Raw genomic sequence first — 13,212 nt, 5'->3', positions numbered from 1 at the left:
CTGACTGGAACCCCGAATCTTGAATGGGAAGTTTATGAATTGAGAAGTAGGCTATTGTGTTAATTATGATAAGTGCTGCTGTTAAAATTATTGATGATGCTAATGCTTGAATTAAGAAATACTTAAGTGATGATTCTGCAGTTCGTTGATTATTTGGTGCGGATAAATGAGATAAATGATATTAATTTAATTTCTTATATTATATCTAGTTACTAGCTGTTTACCCGGCGTTGCCCGGGTATTTATTTATGCCAATCTTCCATTAGACAGGAAAATAATGCATTCTAACTATAGTGTAAAAGGAACTTGGAGTTGAACGGCATTGGGAGTGTCACTATTCATCTTAGAGACCCAGAAAACTATGGATTACACACTAATATCGGTTGTTTTCGATTATTTTTATATATCACCCCCTTAAGAGGCTATATCATGGGCAGCGGAAAAACAGACCTTCATTCAGAACACTTTTACTCGAAAACTATTTGAGACATTTGAATGAGCTTTGTGGTGAATTGATTAGAAAGGATGAATCTTAACAGTGAATATTGAAATTTTTTTATCACTTCCATATTTTAAAAGATATTAGCTGTCAAATATCTCACTTTTTGGATCGGCGTATAGAGCCCGATTCTAAGTTACTGTAAAAATTAAACCTTGCAAGGCTTTCTTGCATCCTTCCTGAGTAAACTGATTTTTTGTTTTTTTCAAATTGAGAGGCCCATTGTGACAATACGCCATTTGCAAACATTGATATGCATTTTCAAACAGCTTTGAGAATGGCTTTATTCGAGCCATAGCGGGGCTGGCCATCGGCTGGCGGGGTTATGTTCAAGTCCTACAAGTTCAGCCGTCTGCCGATAGATGACTCTGACCAGGTTTTACAATAGTGGGCGTGGCTTCGCTTACATCTTCTTCTTCTACCCTTGGTATCGTCTTTTCCCCTGGGGGCGGATTTTGACCGTGCTCCGACCATTTCGGAAAATCCAAAGTTGATTTCCTTCACCCGGCTGTTTTTTCATTGTGTTCCATTTGTCTTATTTCTGTTTTCCAAAAGGATAAATACAATAATACAGAGACTGTCCCAATTGAATCTTACATACATTATAGCAAAATTAAAGTTAGTTTTAAGTCAATTACATGCTTAAATAGGGTAATCGGGACTGGGGCTACAGGATAAAGTGGGATCCAGACCACTGTGTAGTTCTACCGGGGATCGAACGTGAGACCCCTTGAATACAAGTCGAGATAATTACTACTAATTTCATCGAGGAAACTCAAGGACTTATTTGGGGAGGGGTCCGGACCCCTCCCCAAGAAAGACTTTCCAAGTGCAAAAAATAAATAATGAAAATATATTTGTGTAGCATTCATTTATTACATAATCGATGGTTATAATTTCCTTTGAACTTATTGATTGATTTGTAGTTTGTAAGTCCACTTTTTGCACAGAAAGGCTAATCGGGACTGGACTTACAGTTTAAAGTGAGATTCGAACCACTACTTGCATCCACCGGGTATCCAACCCGGGATCCCTTGATTACAAGGCAACGACGATACCGCTGCGCCATCGAGGCCCACTCTTTGAACTTATTGGAAGAAAGTTTGGAATTAGGGGGCTTAGAAGGACAGTACCAATTACCAAAGATTTATGATTGCACGCTACTATTTATAACAATATACATAAAATATTAATCAGGAACTTTACTTTTCGCTAACCGGATCTAACATTCTCTTTTATTCAATAAATATTCAATTCTTCATCAATTTGAAATGAATTTCTTTGTCAGGGCACTTGTTTTTTATGCAAATTATGCCGATCTTAACTACAGGTAAGCTAGATAATGAATACGTGCTGTTATCCGATCTTTTTACCTATTTATGTGGTAATAATATAATTTTAACTTAAACATCATATTATTATTATTATTCCTGACACAATTGGTTCGGTGTATTTCTAGATACGTGCCTTTTAGAGGCCCTACAGAAATTACAGCGAAAGGAAGAGACAGTCGGGTACTCTTTTAAACTCTAAATCTTGTTCTTGTCCCAAGTTATGTAAACGCTCTCTCGTTTTAGTCTCGATCGCTGAATATAATTTCAATTATAGTCACATTAACTTCAACGCATTTTAAAAATACAATTTGTGTCTATACAAAGAACACGCTTGGGCAATACATTCACATTTAGAGAACACAGATCTATTTCATAAAGAGGTAAGACAACTATGCTGAAGGTAGATATTTAAATTTTAAAAAAAATTCACTGCACATTCAATTATACTATATGTAATGTTATGTTATAATAATGGAACCCACATCTTGAAAATTTTTTAATTCTAGTTTCATTGATATTTTACTTTGGATATTATGTGAATACATTATTCGTGATGGAGGGAGAAAACACACCGGAACGACAAGTGACCGGCGACAAGTGTCGCTTGAGAATTGCACCAATCGAGCGTAGGCATGTGCTGCCTGTCATGCCGCTACGGTGTGAAACGTTGCTGCTGATTGGCTCGTTACCAAGCGACATGTGTTGCTTGTCGCTTCGGTGTGAGTTCTCCCTAAGAGGGCGAGTGACAATGAATTCAATTACATCTTCATAGCTTGTTCGTGACTGAAAGAAGCTACTCGTGTCGCATGTCGCTCGGATTGGGACTTTCTCTCAATATCGTGTATTATGTCGACTCGGTTTGTTGTTCGTGCATGTTTTGCTTTAAACTGAATAGGCTCTTGTTGCTTGATGTGAATGTCCCGTGTCGCTTGGGAACGAGCCAGTCAACAGCAACGTTTCTCAATGTAGCTGCAGACCGAAGTGACAAGCGACACATACCTCTAGAGAACAATCCAATCAACAGCAACGTTTCACACAGCTGTAGAATAACATGTCATACAAGCCTGCGTTCAATTGGTGAAATCCTCAAGCGACACGGATATTTCATGCCGTCTAAAGCAAAATATTCACTGTGCATGAGCGAACAACAGGCCAGGGCGACACGATGCACGGTATGAAAAAGAACTCAGTCTGAGGGACACACAAGCAACAGACAACACAAGCTGAATGTTTGGTAGCATTTATTACTGAGAGCCAGTTACCAAGAGACACGTGTCGCTTGTCGCGTGTTGCTTCGATATGAAGTATCCCTAAAAGTAAGCAGCTTTTGAATAGTTAATAGGTAAACAGCAGTGACAGCGCCAGACTTTCTTACGTGGGAGAACTACTGGATACCTGTCAAAGATTTGGGTGGACCACATCTTCACATAAATATATTTTGATATTCAAATTTTACGTGATCGATACTAAGAGGGTCCCTACCCTTGCAGCCACTTCTGTAGCCTTTTTAGCACATATGCTCTTAAGCTGACAATAACTATTAGTTAATCATTTTCAAATGTCATTTTAACATGAATTAATTCAGAGAACAACCAGTGTAGCATATAGGTATGAATAAGCGCATGATTTTCTAATGTCACTATATGTTTCCATTCACCACACCTACCATAGTTTATCAGAAAGATATTAATTTACATTGAAGAACGAGATCAGATCAGGCCTAGGGACACGAGATCGAGTATGAGACTCCGTCTCTAAAATAGAGCCAAACCAGAATTGGAGGTAGGATATTTATTCCTTCTCATGTGTGAGCCGACGAGCTGTAGCTATGTATACAGTTGTGAAATACGTTTTCTACCACACTTTCCTTTTCGTTTTGGAGAAAAACTACCAGTTGCCCTGTAGTTTCTAATAATTTTTGACACCGCTGATTTCCCAACACCAGCCACTTCAGCGATTTGCCGCACAGTCATGGATGTGTTCTCACTCAATGTAATAATTCTAGAACGTTTTCTGGGTGTTATATCCATACTGAAAACACGTAGGAACACGGAGCACAACAAAAGCGTGTTTACTACAGCCAAGCACTCACAGAAGTCTGTTGGTTAATAATTGGCATTGCACGACAACGACAATAATGAAACAACAGAAATGCTTCAAACCTTGCAATTGTTGTAAACAGTATCAAGTACGTATCAAACAGTTAGCTGATACTACTAGTATAAGTTTATGTTACGTATTTATTCGATTATCTCCCATAAAGCGTGGAGAACTGTGGAAGGGTGATTTTTCTCTCTTTGTCCGCATTAATTTGCACAGCACTGTATGTGTGAGTGTGAGTGTGTGTGCCCGTATCTATAGGTTAGATTACCATTCTTATATGTATTTTTTCTTTGTATTTCTTATTTCTCTGTAATTTTAATATATATTTTTATTTTTCAGTATTTTAATTATTTCACATTTATATTTTTTTGTAAACATGGTCAAGTGGAAGAAAAGGCTCCTAAGTCTTAACTTCGCCATGTAAAAGAAGACGAAATAAATAAATATAGATACATTGTTTGAAAAGTAATAATAATTCAAAGGAATTTTAATGGTACACTTCTATGGTACGGCTAAATGATCGGGCAAGAAATTTTATGTTAATTGCGCAGTACTTCCACATTTATGGTAAACACCAACAAATACTGCTGTTTCACTACATCTAACACGGATGATCTTTCTTCTTCCTCGCCGTTACCTCATTTCTGCAGGTTTAATTTTTTTATTAGTATTTCATACTCTCGGTCTCGACTACTTCAAACATACCTGAACGTTATTTATCAACTTCATTATTTACAGATTATCATAATCGAAATTACATCCATAAAGATAAATCGTAAGTGTCAACTGTGAACCTGTGCGCCGTCATTTCACATATTCAGGCGAATTCATTTTTCCGAGGTTCTAAGAGTTGAAACAAGACGCCAGCCCCATAGATCAGTCCCTGGGCAGGATTGTCGTTTGGTGCCTCCCTTTCCCCCGCACTACTAAGCACCGACATTTTATACTTTTTTCTTATGCAAATTGTGAAATGATGAAACAATTAAAACTCAGTAAATGAAACAACAACAATAATATACTAGACCTTGGTGGCGTCCCTTCATCATCATCGCGATTAGCCGATGTTGGCTAAAAAATGACGCTAAATGACAGAAATTGAATAAAATATATAAATAATACTTGTTAAATTTGAAGATCAGTAAAGCCGGCGAATGGCAAAACTGTCATAAAAGTAACAACAATAACAGCGGCGCAGCGTAGCGACCATTTTATTTTCGTAAAGTGTTTGCGTTCCTAGAAACTACTCTATCCCTCTCCAGTAGTCGGGGCATCAACCCATCTCATGGTAGGTGTAAAGAAAATCCACCCACTGTTTATAAGTTAGACTGTAAATATTTATTTCCCACCAGAATACTTCCGATCTGCAGCAAATTTGAGCACCAGACCTTGAATATAGTTGTTTTTAATATACGAAGATAAAAGATACTCGTTCGTCTAGAGAACAATCCAATCAACGTTCGTCTAATATCACTAAGGTAAGGACTTAGGGCAGTGCTGGCTATTCTCAAAATTATATTATTGGTATCCTGAGATCCATGCCAACCCTATTAAACAAACACTTCAACTACCCCAACTTACGAGGAATTTATACTCAAGGTCTCAGCCTCGAACCCCTGTCCTTTAGTAATTTCAAGAATCTGAAATATTACATGCAGATATTCTGAAAATACACAGTTTCATTTCATGCAATGTACAAAGAGAATATGCACTCAAAAGGCAATTTGTTGATGATGTTGTTGATGAGTCCCTTCCCTTCCGCCAGCTTCCAGAATCGCGGGGGCAAGATGTTGATGATGTTGATCAGATACCCGATGCCTTTCGGTTCGTTAACGATGAAGCGGCTTAGTTTGGAAACGATCATGTCCACGATGCCAACCTTTTCGTTGTGAAAGTTTCGGTTTCCGGCCCTTTCTTCTCCGGCGATGACCAGCAGCCGGTCCACGAGTTTACGAACATCGTCCAGCCACACGAATTCCACGGGCAAATTGGAGTAGCGCTTGATACCGCTGCCCGTAGGCAGGCGAGTGGGTTGCTGCTTGATTTCGTTCCAAAACGGTTTGATGATGTTCCTGTACTTCTCGCTGCTACTCGACTTGACCCTGTTCTGAGATGGGTCGTTGTTCTGATACAAAGCATCGGTCATCTTGAGAATTTCCTTGTATTTGTCGTAATCCTCTTCGGAATACACGTTGGCGTCGGGGCGCTTTCTAGTGATCAGTTCCCATAGTCCCAGCGTGCCTGCGTACTTCTTGAAGAAACTTCTGCGTCCCGCTCGGCTCTCGTTGTAGATGATGATATCGTCCTTGTCGAACGTGACGTGCCAACTGCCTATCTTCCACACGACGCTCCCGGAAGGGTCGGGTGATGGATACAAACCGAAAACTTCGTCTCTGTCATCGCCTTTGGTGCTCAGATATTTGGCTGCGGTCGGTCCTAATCGTATTCCCTCGACGGAAGACGAACTGCTGCTGCTGCTGGGCGACGGAAACCTAGTGGGAAGCGATGGCAGTTGGAAGTGTTGGAGACTTGTGGCGGGTGAAGGAGGAGTGGGAGGATAGTCCGTAATGTTGCGAACTGCCACCGGTACCAACTCTGTGATCAAGTCCTTATTATGTTCGGCAACATCTTTAATTTCTTTGCCCAAGTCACCGATTGCATCGATGAGCGGTTGCTCCTGTCGCTTCTTCTGCTCATAATATCCACGATTCTCTTCCTTCCACCCTTTGAATCGTTTAGCAAGGTACTCGGTCAACTTGATGTTTTCTTCGGCTTTCCTTTTGGACGTTGCAAAATGGACCTATCTGTTTTCTTACAATTTTGTTATTTTATTTCGACGGAAGAAACAAGACAGAGCTGTCAATGAAATGATATTGTTGATAATCTTATCTTTTTCGTTGTTCATCTCGTACCATTCATCTGAAAATTTTCTAACACTCTGCTTATGATATCCATCAAGCATGTCTTCCATTTCGTCTGTTATTGCGTGAAGATCTTCGGTATTCATGATCTTTTTCCCCGTGATTTTATATATGTGGTCCTTCATGATCATCTGGCACGGCACGGCGAACGCTGGCGAACTATCGGCGATATCAATTATTCTGTGGATGTTATCTTCTTCTTTACCCGACACAATCTTGAAGATCTGATAGAGCAGCTCCACAGGAAGGTTAGCAGATCGTGATGTATTCATTTTTTCTTTTTGTTCGCATCGTACTATTATATTACATTTTCTGCCACGATAAACTCGTTGATCTTGTTACGATACTTCCCCTGGTTCGGTTTGCGAGTCATGTCTATCGTGGCGAAGCCGTAGTCGTCAGCATTCCAGCAATGCGTGCAGAGGTTGCGAAACGACTCGTACGTCATATTCCCTCCGACGAACTCGTCGTACACGTGCTTGAGGTTGGTGGCATCCTGCCGAAACAAGCAAATGAAGTTTGCGTTGTCCCTGATCAGTTGCTTGGGGATCTTCGAGAAGGTCTGAGCCAAGTAAAAGCAGTCCATGCCCTTGTGGCGACCTCGAGTGAAGTAGTTGCGAACCTCTTCCTGATTCTCGAGGATGACGTCGTCGAAGACAACCACCGAATTCTCACGACTCTCGTCCAAAGGTACCATCTGCGAGGCAAAGGTGGCTATTTCAAGATCGTCGTAGATTGCAATCAGCTGTCGGTATTTCGATTGCTCGAGGCTCTTGGAAAAGACGTACAGGTGTCTGTTCTCCCAATCGAGCCAGTGGGGAGCCAGGATGAAATTGTCTACCATCAATGTGGTTTTGCCACAACCTGAGGGCCCCACGATGAGGCATCTGATACTTTCGGGGAGCAATTCGCCATTTTTCTTTCTTCCTTTACCTTCGCCAACGTCCGGGAGCCTCTTGGTCACCTCCCAGCTCATATGATATCGACAGCATCAACCCAAGAATTCTGCGAAGAGGGAAGACCGAGCCACTTGACGTAAAGTTTGCCCTTGCTGCGTCGGAGCACTTTCTCCACAAGGTAAGTGTCCGGGAACCTAGTGGCGGACAGTTCCTGCTCGTAGAATCGACCCTCGATGTCCTCACCGTCCGCGGTGCTCTTCAGCTTGTAGGTGGGGATGTAGGGAGGTGATGAAGGCAGGAGAACATCGGTCACAGTGAAAATTTCTGTAGACCAGTTTCGAGTGAAACCTTTGTCGAACACTCCGGGGCGTTTGAACTTGCTCACTCTCACCTTGTCTCCTATTTTATACTTTAGTTTCTTGATTTTTTCGCCAGTGTTTCGTTTGCAGTACACTTCGGAGAGCAGCCACCTTTCGTTTCGCTTGGACACTTCCAAGGGTTTCATCCCGATCGTCCTGTGAATTCGGTTGTTGTATTCCTCCACCAGTTCGGGCACCAGATCCACCCACTTGTAGTTCCCGCGGAGGGTGAACCGTTTCCACATGAGTCCCTTGAGGGTCCTGTTGAATCGCTCCACGATGCTTGCTTTCAGCTCGCTGTAGGTTGAATAGTGAAGAATACCGTTCTCCTTGAGCATCCTCCCGAAGGCAGAGTTGTAGAATTCCCTGCCTCGATCGGTCTGCAGGAAACAAGGGGATCTCTCTTTGAGAACAGAAGCGAAAGCTTTGCTGACCTCAACCCCGGTCTTGTTTTTAACGGGTATCGCCCAAGCATACTTGCTGAAAGTATCGATCACGGTGAGGAGGTATCTGAACCCCTTGTTGATCTTGTGAAGCCCCTTGAGATTCCCCGTGCTCATCTCCACGAGGTCGGCCTGCCAGAGGTCGTCTATCCCTTTGGTGACCACGGGCAGTCGAGGATAATTCCTGCGGGCAGGTTTGAGCAGTTCGTTCACGATAGCTGCTCTCATGGCAATGGAGGTTGTTTGAGGCTTATAGACAACAGAGGCTCCGATGCAAAAATATGGATCTATTATCTTCCTTGCTTTCTTGCATTTTCTTTCTTTGCTTACGATAGACGACTGACACTGGCGACGGGATAGGAGAGCGCCAACTCCAAAAAAAGCGGTATCGGATGCTCCATATTCGTCTCGATAGATTCAGCGTACAGACGATCTCCGACGGAAACGTTGTCGTACGAGACTCCGACTTTCATGTTGTCGTGCTTGATCCTGAACAAACTCTCCCCGTGATGTAGACTTATCGCGACACCGCTCGGGGGATGCAAGTTCACAATCCGGAGACTTCCGCCACCTAGCGAGAGTTCGTAGAAGATGCTATTGTTGTTGAAGATGAAGAAGATCTTGCCAGTGTTCTCTTCGAACTGCTTCACAATACCGTTCAAGTGGACGATTGTAGCTGCCAACAGGTCGGTTCGGAAAGCAAGCAAGGCATCGTCAAGCATGTCTCGAGCTTTGACGACCTCTTCGCTGGATATCTTGACGTACTTGGGAACCGTGGCGCCAGGTTCCCTCCTGTTGTAGCCGAACACGTTGGTTGGCATGTTATAGCGCATTTCTTTCTTTCCCACTACTCAGACTATTTTATTAATTTTTCCTCTTCTTGCTTCGAGAAAAAGGTCTCGCAGATATTTTTACTGGTAAAGATTTTCTATCGAAGCATTTTTTTCTCTTGCGTAATTAACCAAGAACAGAGCCGCCCGAACGGCGAAAAGAGGCTCATCGGTAGAGGAAATGCTGGAATTTGTATTGTTTCTTTGTTTTCGAAAGCATACTTCATCCCCTGAAGAGCACTCGTTTTGATTTGTTAGCTAAATTTAGCTTGCGGCTCAAACAATGCATGATAGAATAAATGTTGCCAACTCACTAGGTTAGTTTAACTCGTAAAAATTTTGTGGTGAAATGTTGATGGCAGAGTTGGCAACGCTGACAGTGAGGCACCGTGAACTCTTGTAATAAACGGCTACGCAGAGCTGCGAACGCTGACAGTGAGGTTAACATACACCGTGAACTCTTGTAATATACAGCGTAAACGACATGTTGCCAACTCACTAGGTTAGTTTAACTCGTAAAATATTGTGGTGAAATGTTGATGGCAGAGTTGGCAACGCTGGCAGTTACCTGCGTTAGGTTTGGAAAAAACCGTTAAAGCGGGTTGTTATTTTGGACTCTTTGGAAAATAATCGTGAAGGTACTGCTCTATAGGTGCTTTCCGGTGAAGGTACTGGGTTAACCGTGAAGGTACTGCTCTATAGGTGCTTTCCGGTGAAGGTACTGGGTTAACTGTGAAGGTACTGCTCTATAGGTGTTTTCCGGTGAAGGTACTAGGTTAACCGTGAAGGTACTGCTCTATAGGTGTTTTCCGGTGAAGGTACATTAAAATATACAGCGTAAAACGCTACGATTCGCTACTACCCTATAGGAGCTTTCCCGTGAAGGTACTGTGTTAACCGTGAAGGTACTGCTCTATAGGCGCTTTCCCGTGAAGGTACTGGGTTAACCGTGAAGGTACTGCTCTATAGGTGCTTTCCCGTGAAGGTACTGGGTCAACCGTGAAGGTACTGCTCTATAAGTGTTTTCCGGTGAAGGTACCTTAAAATATACAGCGTAAAAGGCTACGATTCGCTACTACCCTAAAGGCGCTTTCCCGTGAAGGTACTGGGTTAACCGTGAAAGGTACTGCTCTATAGGCGCTTTCCCGTGAAGGTACTGGGTTAACCGTGAAGGTACTGCTCTATAGGTGCTTTCCCGTGAAGGTACTGGGTTAACCGTGAAGGTACTGCTCTATAGGTGCTTTCCCGTGAAGGTACTGGGTTAACCGTGAAGGTACTGCTCTATAGGTGTTTTCCGGTGAAGGTACTGGATTAACCGTGAAGGTACTGATCTATAGGTGCTTTCCGGTGAAGGTACCTTAAAATATATAGCGTAAAAGGCTACGATTCGCTACTACCCTATAGGCGTTTTCCCGTGAAGGTACTGTGTTAACCGTGAAGGTACTGCTCTATAGGCGCTTTCCCGTGAAGGTACTGTGTTAACCGTGAAGGTACTGCTCTATAGGTGCTTTCCCGTGAAGGTACCTTAAAATATACAGCGTAAAAGGCTACGATTCGCCCAAAATTAGCGTGAAGGTAGTGCTCTATAGGTGCTTTCCCGTGAAGGTACTGGGTTAACCGTGAAGGTACTACCCTATAGGTGATTTGCCGTGAAGGTATCCTTAAAATATACAGCGTAAAAGGCTACGGTTCACTACTACCCTATAGGTGCTTTCCCCGTGAAGGTACTGTGTTAAACCTGAAGGTACTGCTCTATAGGCGCTTTCCCGTGAAGGTACTGTGTTAACCGTGAAGGTACTGCTCTATAGGTGCTTTCCCGTGAAGGTACTGGGTTAACCGTGAAGGTACTACCCTATAGGTGCTTTTCCGTGAAGGTACTGGGTTAACCGTGAAGGTACTGCTCTATAGGTGCTTTCCCGTGAAGGTACCTTAAAATATACAGCGTAAAAGGCTACGATTCGCCCAAAATTACCGTGAAGGTAGTGCTCTATAGGTGCTATCCCGTGAAGGTACTGGGTTAACCGTGAAGGTACTACCCTATAGGTGATTTGCCGTGAAGATATCCTTACAATATACAGCGTAAAAGGCTACGGTTCACTACTACTCTATAGGTGCTTTCCCCGTGAAGGTACTGTGTTAACCGTGAAGGTACTGCTCTATAGGCGCTTTCCCGTGAAGGTACTGGGTCAACCGTGAAGATACTACATTATAGGTGCTTTCCCGTGAAGGTACTGGGTTAACCGTGAAGGTACTACCCTATAGGTGATTTGCCGTGAAGGTATCCTTAAAATATACAGCGTAAAAGGCTACGGTTCACTACTACCCTATAGGTGCTTTCCCCGTGAAGGTACTGTGTTAACCGTGAAGGTACTGCTCTATAGGCGCTTTCCCGTGAAGGTACTGGGTTAACCGTGAAGGTACTGCTCTATAGGTGCTTTCCCGTGAAGGTACTGGGTTAACCGTGAAGGTACTACCCTATAGGTGATTTGCCGTGAAGGTATCCTTAAAATATACAGCGTAAAAGGCTACGGTTCACTACTACCCTATAGGTGCTTTCCCCGAGAAGGTACTGTGTTAACCGTGAAGGTACTGCTCTATAGGCGCTTTCCCGTGAAGGTACTGTGTTAACCGTGAAGGTACTGCTCTATAGGTGCTTTCCCGTGAAGGTACTGGGTTAACCGTGAAGGTACTACCCTATAGGTGCTTTTCCGTGAAGGTACTGGGTTAACCGTGAAGGTACTGCTCTATAGGTGCTTTCCCGTGAAGGTACCTTAAAATATACAGCGTAAAAGGCTAGGATTCGCCCAAAATTACCGTGAAGGTAGTGCTCTATAGGTGCTTTCCCGTGAAGGTACTGGGTTAACCGTGAAGGTACTACCCTATAGGTGATTTGCCGTGAAGGTATCCTTAATATATACAGCGTAAAATACTACGGTTCACTACTACCCTATAGGTGCTTTCCCCGTGAAGGTACTGTGTTAACCGTGAAGGTACTGCTCTATAGGTGCTTTCCCGTGAAGGTACTGGGTTAACCGTGAAGGTACTACCCTATAAGTGCTTTCCCGTGAAGGTACTGGGTTAACCGTGAAGGTACTACCCTATAGGTGATTTGCCGTGAAGGTATCCTTAAAATATACAGCGTAAAAGGCTACGGTTCACTACTAGCCTATAGGTGCTTTCCCCGTGAAGGTACTGTGTTAACCGTGAAGGTACTGCTCTATAGGCGCTTTCCCGTGAAGGTACTGGGTTAACCGTGAAGGTACTGCTCTATAGGTACTTTCCCGTGAAGGTACCTTAAAATATACAGCGTAAAAGGCTAGGATTCGCCCAAAATTACCGTGAAGGTAGTGCTCTATAGGTGCTTTCCCGTGAAGGTACTGGGTTAACCGTGAAGGTACTACCCTATAGGTGATTTGCCGTGAAGGTATCCTTCATATATACAGCGTAAAAGGCTACGGTTCACTACTACCCTATAGGTGCTTTCCCCGTGAAGGTACTGTGTTAACCGTGAAGGTACTGCTCTATAGGTGCTTTCCCGTGAAGGTACTGGGTTAACCGTGAAGGTACTACCCTATAAGTGCTTTCCCGTGAAGGTACTGGGTTAACCGTGAAGGTACTACCCTATAGGTGATTTGCCGTGAAGGTATCCTTAAAATATACAGCGTAAAAGTCTACGGTTCACTACTAGCCTATAGGTGCTTTCCCCGTGAAGGTACTGTGTTAACCGTGAAGGTACTGCTCTATAGGCGCTTTCCCGTGAAGGTACTGGGTTAACCGTGAAGGTACTGCTCTATAGGTGCTTTCCCGTGAAGGTACCTTAAAATATA

At 43.1% G+C, this 13,212-nt stretch overlaps 1 protein-coding gene across 1 annotated transcript in view; it reads left to right on the top strand.

The window, feature by feature from the left end:
• Positions 1-13,212, top strand: part of LOC146000171 (UDP-glycosyltransferase UGT5-like) — a 43,840-nt gene that overhangs the window by 14,628 nt on the left and 16,000 nt on the right. The gene's annotated exons all lie outside the window — the stretch shown is intronic.

The sequence above is a fragment of the Lepisma saccharinum genome, chromosome 16 (genome assembly GCF_977018435.1).
Source record: "Lepisma saccharinum chromosome 16, izLepSacc3.1, whole genome shotgun sequence".
Classification (NCBI taxonomy): domain Eukaryota; kingdom Metazoa; phylum Arthropoda; class Insecta; order Zygentoma; family Lepismatidae; genus Lepisma; species Lepisma saccharinum.
This window is presented reverse-complemented; position numbering and strand designations above follow the sequence as displayed.